Source organism: Sminthopsis crassicaudata, chromosome 1 (assembly GCF_048593235.1).
Source record: "Sminthopsis crassicaudata isolate SCR6 chromosome 1, ASM4859323v1, whole genome shotgun sequence".
Taxonomy (NCBI): Eukaryota; Metazoa; Chordata; class Mammalia; order Dasyuromorphia; family Dasyuridae; genus Sminthopsis; species Sminthopsis crassicaudata.
In genome coordinates this window covers 6,156,439-6,171,983 of record NC_133617.1, presented here as the reverse complement: position 1 = coordinate 6,171,983, position 15,545 = coordinate 6,156,439, and the positions used below count along the sequence as shown (strand labels likewise).

At 38.3% G+C, this 15,545-nt stretch overlaps 1 pseudogene; it reads left to right on the top strand.

Annotated features, from left to right (window-relative positions):
• The window catches only part of LOC141551065 (pre-mRNA cleavage complex 2 protein Pcf11 pseudogene), a 40,757-nt pseudogene extending 29,262 nt beyond the window's left edge, over positions 1–11,495 (top strand).
• Positions 11,496–15,545: the final 4,050 nt, after the last annotated feature.

Genomic DNA, 15,545 nt, shown 5'->3' with positions numbered 1-15,545 from the left:
TGTTTGCATTAGTATTATTTGTACAGAAACTTTTTAGTTTGATGTAATCAAAATCTTCTATTTTGTGATCAATAATGATCTCTAGTTCTCCTCTGGTCATAAATTCCTTCCTCCTCCACAAGTCTGAGAGGCAGATTATCCTCTGTTCCTCTAATCTATTTATTATCTCCCTCTTTATGCCTAAATCATGGACCCATTTTGATCTTATCTTGGTATATGGTGTTAAGTGTGGATCCATATCTAATTTCTGCCATACTAATTTCCAGTTTTCCCAACAGTTTTTTCCGAATAATGAATTTTTGTCCCTAATGTTGGTACCTTTGGGTTTGTCAAAGATTAGGTTGCTATATATGTACCCTTTTTTGTCCTTTGTATCTAATCTGTTCCACTGATCTACCGGTCTATTTCTTAGCCAATACCAAATGGTTTTGGTGACTGCTGCTATATAGTATAGCTTTAGATCAGGTACACTTAGACCACCTTCCTCTGAGTTTTTTTTTTTTTTTCATTAGTTCCCTTGCAATTCTCGACCTTTTATTCTTCCATGTGAATTTTGTTGTTATTTTTTCTAGGTCATTGAAATAGTTTCTTGGGAGTCTGATTGGTATAGCACTAAATAAATAGATTAGTTTGGGGAGTATTGTCAACTTTGTTATATTCGCTCGGCCTATCCAAGAGCACTGAATGTCTTTCCAATTATTTAAATCTGATTTTATTTTTGTGTCAAGTGTTTTTTAATTTTTCTCATATAATTCCTGACTTTTCTTTGGTAGATGGATTCCCAAATACTTTATACTCTCAACCTTTGTTTGGAATGGAATTTCTCTTTGTATCTCTTGCTGTTGCATTTTGTTAGTGATATATAAAAATGCCAAGGATTTATGTGGATTTATTTTGTATCCTGCCACTTTGCTGAAATTTTGAATTATTTCTAGTAGCTTTTTAGCAGAGTCTTTGGGGTTCTCTAAGTATACAATCTTGTCATCTGCAAAGAGTGATAGTTTGATTTCCTCATTTCCTACTCTAATTCCTTGAATCTCTTTCTCGGCTCTTATTGCCGAGGCTAGCGTTTCTAGTACTATATTGAATAGTAATGGTGATAGTGGGAAACCTTGTTTCACTCCTGATCTTACTGGGAAAGGTTACAGTTTATTTCTATTGCATATTATGCTTACTGAAGGTCTTAAATATATGCTCCTGATTATTGTAAGGAATAGTCCCTTTATTCCTATACTCTCAAGAGTTTTTAGTAGGAATGGATGTTGGATTTTGTCAAATGCTTCTTCTGCATCTATTGAGATGATCATATGGTTCTTATTAATTTGATTATTAATATGGTCAATTATATTAATAGTTTTCCTAATATTAAACCAGCCCTGCATTCTTGGAATAAATCCTACTTGATCATAGTGTATTATCCTGGGGATGATTTTCGGAAGTCTTTTTGCTAATATCTTATTTAAGATTTTAGCATCAATATTCATTAAGGAGATTGGTCTATAATTTTCTTTCTCAGTTTTCGATCTACCTGGTTTAGGTATCAGTACCATGTCTGTGTCATAAAAGGAGTTTGGTAGGACTCCTTCATCCCCTATTTTTTCAAATAGTTTATATAGCATTGGGGCTAATTGTTCTTTAAATGTTTGGTAGAATTCACATGTGAATCCATCTGGCCCTGGGGATTTTTTCCTGGGGAGTTGATTAATAGTTTGTTCTATTTCTTTTTCTGAAATGGGACTATTTAAGCAATTTATCTCCTCCTCTGTTAATCTACGGAGCCTATATTTTTGGAGGAAGTCATCCATTTCACTTAAGTTATCAAATTTATTGGCATAAAGTTGGGCAAAGTAACTCCTTATTATTTCGCTAATTTCCTCTTCATTGGTGGAAAGATCCACCTTTTCATTTGTAAGACTATCAATTTGATTTTCCTCTTTCTTTTTTTTTTGATCAAATTTACCAAATGTTTATCTATTTTATTGGCTTTTTCATAAAACCAACTCTTGGTTTTATTTATTAATTCAATAGTTTTTTTTTTTACTTTCAATATTATTGATTTCTCCTTTTAATTTTTGTATTTCAAGTTTAATTTTTGGTTGGGGGTTTATAATTTGGTCTTTTTCTAGCCTTTTAAGTTGCAAGCCCAATTCGTTAATCTTCTCTTTCTCTATTTTCTTCAAATAAGCCTCTAAAGATATAAAATTACCCCTTATTACTGCTTTAGCTGCATCCCAAAGATTTTGATATGATGTCTCATCATTGTCATTATCTTGGGTGAAATTGTTAATTGTTTCTATAATTTGCTCTTTCACCCAGTCATTCTTTAAGATGAGATTATTCAGTTTCCAATTACTTTTTGGTCTATTTACCCCTAACTTTTTACTGAATGTAGCTTTTATTGCATTGTGATCTGAGAAGAAGGCATTTATTATTTCTGCCTTCCTACATATAATTTTGAGATCTTTATGTCCTAATATATGGTCTATTTTTCTATAGGATCCATGAACTGCTGAGAAGAAAGTATATTCCTTTCTATTGCCATTCAGTTTTCTCCAAAGGTCTATCATACCTAGTTTTTCTAATGTTCTATTTACTTTTTTAATTTCTTTCTTTTTTGTTTTTTGGTTTGATTTGTCTAAATCTGAGAGTGCAAGGTTGAGATCTCCCACTATTATAGTTTTACTGTCTATTTCTTCTTGCAATTCTCTTAACTTTTCCTTTAGAAAGGTAGATGCTATACCACTTGGTGCATATATGTTTAGACATATGTTTAGATGTTATGACAGAGATATTGGGGTGGTTTGCCATTTCCTTCTCCAGCTGGATTTGAACTCAGGAACATGAGTCATTCTGACTCTGGGCCTGGGGCTCTATCGACCCTACTTCCCCCTTCAAGGAAACTAGGGCCTCTGAAAAATGGATGTGAGGAGGGAGTTGATCAGGGGTGGGGGAAAGGGAAGATAATCAATGCAAAGCAATTTAAATGGGGAATATTCATCTTTAGAACAGTAGAAAGTATGGTCAGTTTTTATGGATTGGGGTATTAGGTCATTTAAAACAGAAAGACTAAAAATCAACCAAATTAATATAAATAGGTTAATAATTTCTTCAAATCGATGCCTTTCAATTAAAATAGAAGCTCTTTAAGAACAGACTCTTCCTTTCTTTTTTTCTCTGTTTTCTCCCTATCCATCTATCTCCCTCTCTTTGTGTCTCCCTCCTTTCCTCCCTTCTTCTTTCTCTCCCTCCTTTCCCCCAATCCCCTTCTCTGTCTTTGTCTGCTCTTTCTGTGTCTCTCTGTGTGTCTCTCTGAGTCTGTCCCTCTCTGTGTATGTTTCTTTTTCTGGCTCTCTCTCCCTCTGTCTCTGTCTCTGTCTCTCTTTCTCTTTCTCCCTCTCCCTCCTTTCTTTCTTTCCTTTCTTCCTTCCCACTTACCAGTTCCTGATACATAGTAATAGTTGCTTAAAATTTTTTGTTGATTAAAAAAAACACTAGAGAAAGAAAAGGCTGTCAGCTTGTGATGGGCTTCCAAATCTAGGAGATAGTAGGTAGCCCTTGAAGTTTATTGAGCAGGAGAATGCCATAGTCAGATCTCTGCTTAAAGAAAATTACTTTGTAAACTAAGTGGAGCATGGATAATATACAGGAGCAACTTAAGAGGGGTCAATAGCCAATTAAGAAGCTATTATAACAGTCCAGGGGTGAGGTGATGAAATGCTAAGCTAGGGTGAAAGACAAGAGAACAGTCTGGATGCAGGAGATGTTATAGAGTCTGAGATTGTTTTTAAATGGCAGCTCATTGGATAAATAGATTAAATGAGAGCAATTGATGTCAACGCCAGAGCACTAAGGTGGGAGATGGGAAAGATGATAGTGTCTTCTACAATAATGTGGGTGTGCACAAGATGGCTCCGCTTGTGAGGGAGAGAAAGCGGTAAGATCCATTATGGATATGTTGGGTTTGAGATGCCTTTGGAAATGTCCATTCGGCAGCAGACAATGAGGAACTGGAGCTGAGAAGAGAGACTAGTGGTACACGGGGAGTTTGATTCATTATCTACGTTGATATAATAATTAAATCTGTGGGATCTGAGGAAATCACCAGGAGAGAAAACTCCAAGTAGTCTGGAAGAACACCCATGTTTGGTAGAGGATGGATGGAGGACAACATCCCAAAGGGGGAAGCCTCCGGATGTTTGTCTTGAAAGGGTCTCTGTTATAGCTTGGATTATGTACTCGGTGAAAACCACTGACCTTTCTATTGAGGTTACCTGATGGACAAACAGCCACTCCACTGCTCCCCAGGGCTCTGGGTCTTCCTCTTGCCCTTTCTAAGTGAGCTCCCACTGACAAATATCCATGAGTTCTTGACCAGCAAACTGCCTCTTGCTCGCTAGAGCCCAGAAGAAACCACAAATGTGTCTTATCACTCAGGGGAATCTTCTTCAGCCCTCCAACCGCCTAGCACAGGGCCGTCATCCCCATCCTTCCTCTTAGGGCATTTCACACGGAAAGAGTCCCTCGCTGTCCCCCTGAATGTCTGGAGTACAGAGAGTTCCCCTTCTCTTCCAGGAGGGGAGTCATTCGCCCTTGGTGAATGACATAGCAATTACTCGCTCGGCCATGGCAGACATCACACCCTCAGATAGACACAAAATTCCCTTTGCCTTTCCTTGCCCTGCTGCTCCCTCTCTCTTTATTTCCTGGACAGGCTGTGGAGCCAGAGCCACTCCTTCTGGGCAGAACAGCTCCCTCCTGGGGGACCCAGACAGCTCGCCCAAACAGGCCCAGAGAAGGACCAGAATATTTATGTAACCCTGATGAGCAGTCTGAGGCTGAGGGAGGGGTGGCTGGGGATGCTGGGAGTCCTGGGACTGTGTAGTAATGACATTTCCTTAGGTGGAAAGGAAGAAAGTAGGGAAGGAGAAATAGAATGTACTGGAATAGACCTACATATAGGGAGAAACTGGAGTAATTGTTTACTATTTTTTTTAATGTCACCAGTGCAAAAGTGTCAAATGCAATATAAAATATGACATTTTTCTAGGAATGTTTTAAACTCATTATGTTTCTTCTTGACTTTAACTCCATGATCATCTCTTCTTAAGACAATTAAATGTCGCTTCCAAGCAGGTGTGGTGTGAAGCTCAAATAAGACAATAGATGTCTAGCATTTTGCAAATCTTCCAGCTCTATATAAATGTCAGTTATGGTCACATCATGGCCATCATGAGCTTCTAATCCCATCAGGCCACTAATGTGGTCTAGCCTTCACTCCCTGAGGCCTGAGCTCCTGCTGAGCTCAAGCAGTGTTTACAGAGCAGTGTAGGGCCACTGATCAGTGTTTAACAACTGGGCTCTCTGGGATTAAATTTTAAAAGTATGCACATACATGTTTAGATTTAATCTTCATTATTTACACCTTCTTAAACCTAGACAATTAACAAGAAGTTAAATCGCTCTACCAAAGGGCACAAAGACAATAAAAACTTCAGTTCAGAGAATCTCCAATGATATCAGACTGTAATATTGAATCAGTAAGCATGAAATTATTAATTTTGTCAAGAAACTATAGAGAAGGAAAGATTTGAACTTTAATCCAGGGTTCATATGGAATCATCCAGTCAAAGTGATATTTCTACATCCCTTGGTCTTCTCTAGGCAAGACACATTGGCCATAAAGCTATCCAGAAGAAAGCTAGGGCCGTCTTATGTCAAGATGAAATACTGATGCCATTCTGAGGGCAGAGTTGGAGGAAAAGTCTACTTTGAGTGATGAACACCTTCACAATTTCAGTATTAATGTGCATTTTAGAAAGAGTAAAAAATGGATGGCAACAGTTCTAGAAGGAATCCAAGGAGCTGTACAATATAAATGAAACATGTGCCCCATATGCCCCAAGGGAACTAGAGAAAGATTAAATACTCTGCATTAAAAAAGCAGAAGATTACTACTTTCAGAAGACATGACAAGCAGATTAAAATGTTCAGAAATCATACTGGACTAGAGACATATCCCTTCATAGCACAAGAGTACAAGCTAAAAATAGGGACGTTTAACAGGATTTATTGATTATAATCATTATGGGTTATATATTGATTTCCTGATATAACCTATGAAATGGCTAAGATCTTAGAGTGGAATCAAAAAATCCTACATGGATGACATCACATAAATTCAATCAATAAATATGGAAACAAATGGGTGCTTAAAACTTTTCCAAGTCATGTGAATTAATTTATAAAAATAGGATTTATGATAGCAATTCATGACCAAATAATGGACAGTATAAATTATTTCAAGACCCTAAACTTATCATCAGTGAAGATTATACAATGAATTGTTTTGAATTGTGTAACACATCAGAGGACATTCTAAAATTTCAACACCTACTCAGTCTTTAGGACAATGAAATCAAATAGTCAGAATGAATGTCTGAAGCTCCAGAGGTTATGAATCATTATACAACAAATATAAATCTGCCAATATCCTAAAGGAGCCAATAAATAAAATGAGCTAAAACTAGAACCTCATCGCATATAAAATCATTATTCCCAATGGCCTAGACATAAGACCAACCCACAGACCTTTAAGAGTAACTTTGAATGGATGTCACATCCAGAAGTCTCCCACATTCACAGACAGAGCTCCAAAGCACACGCAAAGTACAAATATCGATAACTAGCCCCCGAAAATCTGAAACATGTAGGGAAAGGGTGAGTGTATTTCACCCCCATGGTTGTGGTTGGTCCTGGGCTAGGGGTTCTCAAGTTGTTTCAGTGAATCTGATGAGAGTACACCCCAAATTGTCAACCAGTTACAAGACTGATTCACCCAAGCAACAGTCCAGCTAACATCAAGCCCAAAAGGGCAATGATAAAATTATCTCTGGCCGCAGGGTTCTTTCTATTTGAATTCCTTTGAATGTAACATGAGGAGAATGATAACAATGATATATATTGCTTTAAAGCTTGGGAAGTGGTCTACATCTCCTGTATCATTTGAGGAGAAATGTCCCCCCAAAGCTCATTAGCCAAAGCCAAAGCATGACTGACCAGCTTCTAGCTCCAGCCATCCCCTTTAAGGAGCAGCATGGAGTATGGATAAAGTACTAGACTTAGATCCAGAAAGACCTAGATTCAAATACTCCATTTGCTACTGACTCTGACTAAATCATATCTTTACCTATGACCTAATCTCCCTCAACTCCCCCAACTTTGCCCTAAGGACAGTTCTTCTATCTACCTCATGACCATCCAATTTGTTTCTAAAGACTTTAGAGGGACAGATTATGTCTTTTTAAGGGACAGAAATATCCTTTAGGGATGGGGAAAATACAATAGCTGCAGGCCTCTGGAACTCCTTCTAAACAGACCTACTCCCTGCAGGTCTATAATGTGGAAGTCACTTTGCTGGGCAAAGAGCCAAAGGAGGTGTTTTTGTTTTATTTTGTTTTTAATGACAGCGCCTTGCAAATGAACTGATGATTCCCTGGAGGGGAGGGAGACTTGTACATAGACAAGTCTGATACAAGAGAGAGTGGGACTGGATAAGAAAAAGGAATTTTAATGTGAAAAATTTAAAAAGTTTATGTGGAAGAGAATGAAAAGGTTTTGGTGGATAATGATTTGCTTCAAGGAAGAGAATAGCAACATTAAGGAAGTCATAAGGGCAGCTAGATTGTGCAGTGGATAGAGCACCAGCCCTGAAGGCAGGAGGACCTGAGCTCAAATCTGCTTAAACACTTAACACTTTCTAGTTGTGTGACTTAACCCCAATTGCCTCGGGGGAAAAGGAAGTCATAGAGCTGTGGAAGTATGAAAGCCAGAATCACTTGTAGAGTCCCAAAATGATTTTGGGAAAGGGTGTTCTCCCCAGGTTGCTCTAAACCTCTGGGGAGCAGACTCAATAGGGAAAGAATCTATATAGAGTGAGGGGAGGAAAAATCTATAATCACCCAGGATAAACTGGAGATTTAGAAACCTTGAGGAATAGGGGGAATGTCCCCCAAAGTTAGAGAACCCAGCTCTTCATTTTGAAACACTGTGAACCTTTAATTTAGGGGAAAGCACTGATACTTGGAAGCTTTTCCATCAAACAGCTTAGGTTCTTCAGGCTCTTGTTTTCTTCAAATGGGGGAGCAGGCTGAAAATCTTAAGGGGGAAATATCTCCTTGTACACTGCAGGACACATTCTTCCCTGCATCATTTTCTGGGCTGCTTCGAAGGCCATTTTTTTGCTCCCACTCAGATGTGAAATGACTTCTCAGAATCCACGTCTTGTGCTGCTCTGGAATTTCAGTCACTTAATCAACTTCACTCCAGAAATGCTCAGGGTTTTCCTCAAAGCAAATGTGTTGCACCGCTTAAAAAGGTTTCACAAACCAAATTTCTGGGTAATTGAATCATTTTGTTAATAATTCCAGCATGTTTGTTAACGAATGGCTGGTCTTTTGGCTTTGGCTTTGGCTCTGGCTCTCCCTCTCTCCCTCTCTTCCTCTTTCCCTCTCTCTCTCTCCCCCTCCCCTTCCCCCTCCCCGTTCCCTTCCCCCTCCCCCTCCTCCTTCCCCTCCCCTTTCACTCTCCTTTTCCCTCTCCCTCTCCCTCTCCTTCTCCCTCTCCCTCTCTCTCCAATCATAGTGACAGATTCAAGGCTTATATGCTCATTAGAAGAGAGGTGTTCCCAAGGGTAGCAATCAGCTCTAACTGGTTAACAATTAATGAAAGGATGAATATTGCAATGAGGGACTGAACCTGAACTTTAATCCAGAGTAGAATACAATGGCTTCCCCATCTTAATCTAATTTCAAGATCTTCATTGTCCTTCAGGAGATTACATTTTTAAAATCAGGACTTTAAAAAAGAGAAAAGCTCGGGATCTCCCCAAGCCATTGGCTATTAATAACCATTTTTCTCACAAAAGATTCCTAGGAATCCTGTGGTACCCCCTGGCCATGTTAGCTATATACTCTGGGGGATCCTTTGCCCAATCCTTACTTGTATTTGTGAGAGGGCTCACTAGTATAAATCTTCTATCTTTCCCCCTCTTGGGAATCTAGGGGTAACTTGTGTTATTTCCTCTCTTCTTAACTTCCTCTCTTTCTTAACTGCCTGCATTTGAGTTAGGATGGAAGGACTGATAGGAGCCTCTAGGTGGGTAGAAAGATCAAGCACCAGCAGGTTAAAATGGAGCCGTGAGTACTTGACCTTGGTGCTTTTGTCCCTCTTGTTTCTCTTTGTTGCCTTAACAGAAAGAACACCAGCTCCAAGACGGATCAGACTTCAGTTACACGCTCGGAAGTGGGAAGAGTGGAACCATTCAAGCCCTAGTGATGGCGGTCCATTCATGCTTGAGTTTGTGGACAGACAAGTGGGGTCTGCTAGCAACTTTCGAGAACCAGTGAAGCAATGGATCAAAGGCAACCAAGAAGTAATGGCTGCTCCACTGGCTATGCCAGCAGGGAATGTGAACTTATCTGGGGGCAGAATGACAGTGCATGGTGGTTTTAATTTCCTATCAATTGCTCTGCTTGATTTTGACTCCAGGTGCAGCCTGCCCCAGCAGGTCCTTCTGTACAAGGAGGTAGTATGAGATTTGAAGGACCATAAGGCCAAGGTGGTCCAAGATTTGAGGGGTGTCATGTTTCAAGATTTGATGGCTTGCACGGTCAACCTGGTCCTGGTTTTGAAAGAACTCCTGGTCAACAGGGCCCACAAAGGTTTGATGGGCCACCTGGTCAGCAAGTAAAACCAAGACTGGGGCCTCAGAGATTTGATGGTCCACAACACCTGCAAGCATCAAGATTTGATATTCCTCTTGGTCTTCAAGGTGCAAGGTTTGACAATCCTCCTTCACAGAGACTTGCTGCAGTCTCTTTTAGTCACACTGGCCCATATAATGACCCTCCTAACAATGCGTTTAATGCACCATTGCAAGGAAGACAGGACCAAAGACATGAGCAAATGTTTGATACAGCTCAGGAACCAAATTTTGATGGACCACATGGCCCTGGGGCGCAAAAGTTCTCAAATCCACTTAACAGAGCATCTGGACATTATTTTGAGGAAAAGAATCCTCAGGGTCCTCAGTATGGAAACTTTAGTAATCTGCCCACACCAATTGCACTTGGGAATATTCAGCCATCTCAGCAGCTTGTCTCTGGAGTTACTCAGCCTGTATCTTTGGGACAAGGGCAGCAGTTTTTACCAGTTCATCCACAAAATCCTGGTACTTTTGTTCAGAACACAGCAGGTGCTCTTCCAAGAGCATATCCTGATAACCATCTCAGCCAGGTTGATGTGAATGAACTCTTCTCAAAACTGCTAAAAACAGGAATACTTAAATTGTCCCAACCTGATTCAGCAACACCTCAAGGAAATGACGTTGCTACACAGCCTCCTCCTGAGGAAGAAGAAGAAACTCGAAGTGAAGATCAAGATGTTCCTGACCTCACTAATTTCACAGTTGAAGAATTGAAACAGCGTTATGCTAGTGTCATAAACCGCCTGTATACTGGTATCCAGTGTTCTTCTTGTGGACTGAGGTTTACACCATCACAGGCTGACGATTATGCACACCACTTGGACTGGCATTACCGACAAAATAGAGCTGAAAAGGATGTTAGCAGAAAAGTTACACATAGGAGGTGGTACTGTAGTCTAACGGACTGGATAGAATTTGAGGAAATAGCTGATTTGAAGGAACATGCAAAGAGCCAGTTTTTTGAAAAATTACATGAAGAGGTTGTGTTGAAAACCCAAGAAGCTGCTAAAGACCAGCTGGGGCAGGTGAGAGCTGTGAAATATGTCAGGAACAATTTGATCAATACTGGGATGAAGAGGAAGAAGAATGGCATCTTAAAAATGCTATCCGAGTAGATGGGAAGATTTACCATCCATCATGTTATGAAGATTATTAAAATAAATCTACATTTGATTGTACACCATCTCCCAGCAAATATTCTTTTTTTGACAAGGTTCAAGGGATTTTGTTGAAAATCCCTTGAACCTTGTCAAAAAAAAAGAATTGCAGGAACCTTGTGACAGTTCCAAAGTTAAAGAAGAACCAGCTGATATCACACCAGCTTGTACAGATGATAGCATAGATAGATCTACTGAAATTAAAACAGAATCTGATACAGTTGAGTCAGTTTCAATAAAATGAGAGGCATGGTTTTCTTAAAAAACAAAACAAAACAAAAAACAAAAAGGAGCTGCTGTGTTATAGTTTAATCTAGGAGGGGGAGGATTTGTATATATGTGTATGGATATCTCTATATATCTACATCTATATCTATCTATCTATATATGTGGATATATGTAAATTACTTAGCTGAGGCAGGGTGCTTAGCTATCATTTGTTTAATAAATACATTTTAGTATTTGTATTTCCTACTGCCTGCACAGTTTCAGGTGCTCGTTGTGTGAAAGTTCTGCAGATGCGTGCAAATTTAACAAAATGAAATTGTATGTGCAAAATATGTATATTTTCACCTTGTGGAACTGTAAATTATAAATAAAATATTTTTGCTATCCATGGAGTGGGAACTTTTATGCACACCAACAAATAAAGATCGTGTTTCTGTACTTAGCATTGAGTGGAATTAAATAGCAACCTCAGCATAGATTTTTTTTAACTAGAAGCCTCCCATGACTAAAAAAGAAAAGAACCATAACCAAATAACCTGGAGTTAATTTTCATCCTTCAAAAGGGGATAATCAACACTGCAGGGCCTTTCTCAAAAAGTACAGTCTATATTTAAAAAAAAAAAGAAATGAAAAGAAAAAGAAAGTTTTAAACTTAACAAGACAAACTTGCATACATATCCAGATTAAAAAACAAAACAAAAACAAAACCAAACCAAACAAAACCAAATGTTATTTTGACAGAAACAAATGAAGCAACTTTTATCCTTAAAAGTGGACACCTGTGCCATCAAACATTAGATTAACAAACAAGCATACTTAGTACCTGAAGGTGATTTTAAATGACTTTTTTTTTCTGAGGCTGGGGTTTAGTGACTTGCCCAGGGTCACACAGGTAGGAAGTGTTAAGTGTCTGAGCCCAGATTTGAACTCGGGTCCTCCTGAATTTAAGGCTGGTGCTCTATCCACTGGGCCACCTAGCTGCCCCCCTAAATTACGTTTTTTTCAATCTGTCAGCAATTCAAAGCAGATGAACATAACATTTTTTATTTTAAGTCAAAGGGGGGAAATATAAGAAAGGTGCTAACCCAGTGGAATTGATAAGACAAGACTGCCCCAAAACCAGCAAGAACATTACATTAGATAATTTTTTGTGTGTTTTTTTTTCACTTTTTGCCAAACTAATATTTTGCAGGGGACAAAGTGGATATAAAATGGCACAAAAAATAACAATATTGTTCCAATATTATTTAATGTTACCTATGTAGTATTTGAAGATGGGAAAAAAATTGCACTGCCATAAGGAAAAGTTTGAACAGGAATGCCCTAGTTTTACTGAACAGCATTTAGTGGTTTTTAAAAGGTATATAATCAGAAAATAAACTTAAGGAGAAAAAAAAAATTATCATTCCAGATGTGGGAAAACATACCTTTAATATTGTAAATTGCATCCTCAAGCCTGGTCACTGATTCTTCTTATTATTTTTGTTCTTCTTTACATCAAAGAGCAAGTAATGTAGAGTTAACAAGTACAACAAATGCAATTGGTCACAGCTAGTCACAGATGCAAAATGATATCTAATCACCAAGGCTTTATTAACAATCATTATGATCAAAGGGAGATACTAATTCAAAAATAGTATGTTCAAATTAGATAAGCTGTCCAAATATTATCTCATTACCACCCTACATTTGGTAATCCAAAAAATTACACTAATCTTTCTTCTTCCTTAATAAATTTGGAACAAGTCAATACAGAAAGAAATGCATATACACCTATGTGTATATTCATGTGTGTGCATCCAAGATTAATTGTTTTATGAAGGTGAGTTGTGTTGATGTTTTATAAACAGAATTTAGAGATCTTGATTGCAAAATATTTGAAGTGCTGTCTACAATAATTGAGGGAGACTTTCAGTCCACCTTTTCTAGCAGGATGGTTCACAAGGCAAACTTCAGCACATACTGATTACTCCTATGTCTTTATGTTTCAGACATAGAGCTAGATAGTAGTGAAACGATTAATTGGTAAAATTATGTTTAAGATTTAATTAAATGAGGGTTCTGTGAGGGTGCCAAACAACTTTTAATGAGCCTTGATAAAGTTGAGGCTCTTAGGAGTTTTTGTAAATATCCTGCCAATTGGCCAAGTAACAAACATTAATTGGTCTCTTGGGTGACTGAAAGATACTTTTTCTTCTTTGAGCACTTGGAGAGTGGTTGAGTCTCAGAGAGCTCATGATGCTGTGATTAGCAATTGCATCTGGTTCCTTGGGGTCTGAGCCAGCGAACAGAGTCTCAGAGTCCTGAACTTTTTTTTTTTAAACAAATACAATTATAATTACAGCACTGATCTCTCTTCTTAGCAAGATGCAACCTTTTCCAGTCAGGCTATCTTCTTGTTATCAATGTAAAGGAATACTATTGTGTTATGAGAAATCAGAGGCAAGTGGACATCAAGAAAAAAAACCACCAAAAAAAATCCTGGAAAGACACAAACTGATTCAAAGCAAAATGAGATGAATCAGGAGAACACTGTAGTACAATTTTGTGTGATGATCAATTAGGATTGATTGAGCTTTTCTCAGCAATACAGTGATCCCAGACACTCGTGGTTAAATACAAAATCCACACTCAGAGTAAGAACTAATGGACTCTGAATGAAGGTAAACAATATTTTAATTTTTTTGTGTGTGTTTTTTCACCTTTTCTTCTGTTTCTTGCTCAATGTGACTGATATGGAAAAAAGCAGTACATGACTGCACATCTACAACCTACATCAAAATGCTTCCTGCCTCAAAGGAACAAATATGGGACTCAAAATTTTATTTTAAAACACTAATGTTAAAATTGTCTGTAGACGGCCAGGAGGTAAGAATCCATTCCAGGCTTTGAGTCTTACAATAACTTGGCTCACCAAAACTCCCTTATTGAAGTAACAGAGACTGCTTGTCAATATAATAAATTAATAATCTAGACACTGAAGCAAAATGCAAAAACTACTCTTTGGATTAAAAGGTAAACCTTTGAATGTAGGACAGGAAAGACTATTCACAAGAAACTAAAGATATTTGGGAGAAAGATATCTGACATAATGGTATAATAAACTTTATTCTGATGCCTATCTCAACTATTTACATCCATATACATCCATATATATATATATATATATGTCTCAGATCAATACTAAGCTATTTATGGGCTAATGTATTGAAGGCCTGAGAGGACTTGAAATAAATGGACTCCATGTTTGACCATCCTTATGGGTCTCTTGCCTTCTCTACTTCTCCACTAAGACCAAGGACTCTGGCTGGTCCTGAGATGCTCTAGCTAGCTAGTTCAGATGGTATATTTTGGCACTCTGTGTGGGGGCTCTAGAAAGCATAGTATGTTTTGGCGCCCAATGTGGGGCAGTGGCTGTGAGGCTCTGGATGAGAGGCTCTACATTCACCAGCTCAACTCATAGGATCAGTTCAGTGGAGAAATGCCAGTGACCCGGAATGGGGTAAGTGTAAAAATAGGCAAGTGAGAAGATTTAGTAAGGGCTAAACTAGTCACTTTGCTCTTTTAGCCAAAATGAGGCAGATAGTAAGAAATGGGTCGACCTCTTGAGGGAAGTATGAAACAGACTGTCACACTTCTGGATGAGACTGGATCAGACTGGCAGTCTCAACCAGTCTCCCCTCTGAATCTGACTTTGTCCCCAGTTGAAATACCCTATTACAATTACATCATTACAGTATACTGACTATGTGTGAACTAGAGAATTACTAAATACTAAGTATAACTGTGAACTAGAGAATAATCCTCTACATCAATTCCACTGAGTTAACACCTTGTTTCAAGTCTAATTGTCAAGAGTTCTGGCCCTCTACAACTATGTGTCAAATGTTTGTGGCTGTTGCTCTTGCTTCAACAAGAAAAGCATTTTCAAAAGTTATTTTATTACATTTCATGGATGATATCTTGGGGTGTGCAAATGAGTTGCAAATGTTAAAAGCATGTGCACAAAAGACCATAGAAATATAAAAGAACAACTAATTGTATATAGCCCCAGGGAAAATTCAAAGACAATATTTTCAATATTGAGGATATGAAGTATACCCTAAGGTACTTACAGTACCAAAACTTTCTTTAAGAACAGAGAAGTTAAAGGGACCTGTATGTGCCAAAATGTTTGTGGCCGCTCTTTTGGTAGTGGCTAGAAATTGGAAGATAAATGGATGTCCATCAATTGGAAAATGGTTGGGTAAATTATGGTATATGAAGGTTATGGAATATTATTGCTCTGTATTAAATGACTAGCAGGACGAATACAGACAGGTTTGGAGAGACTTACATCAACTGCTGCTGAGTGAAATGTGCAGAACCAGAAGATCGCTGTACACTTCAACAACAAT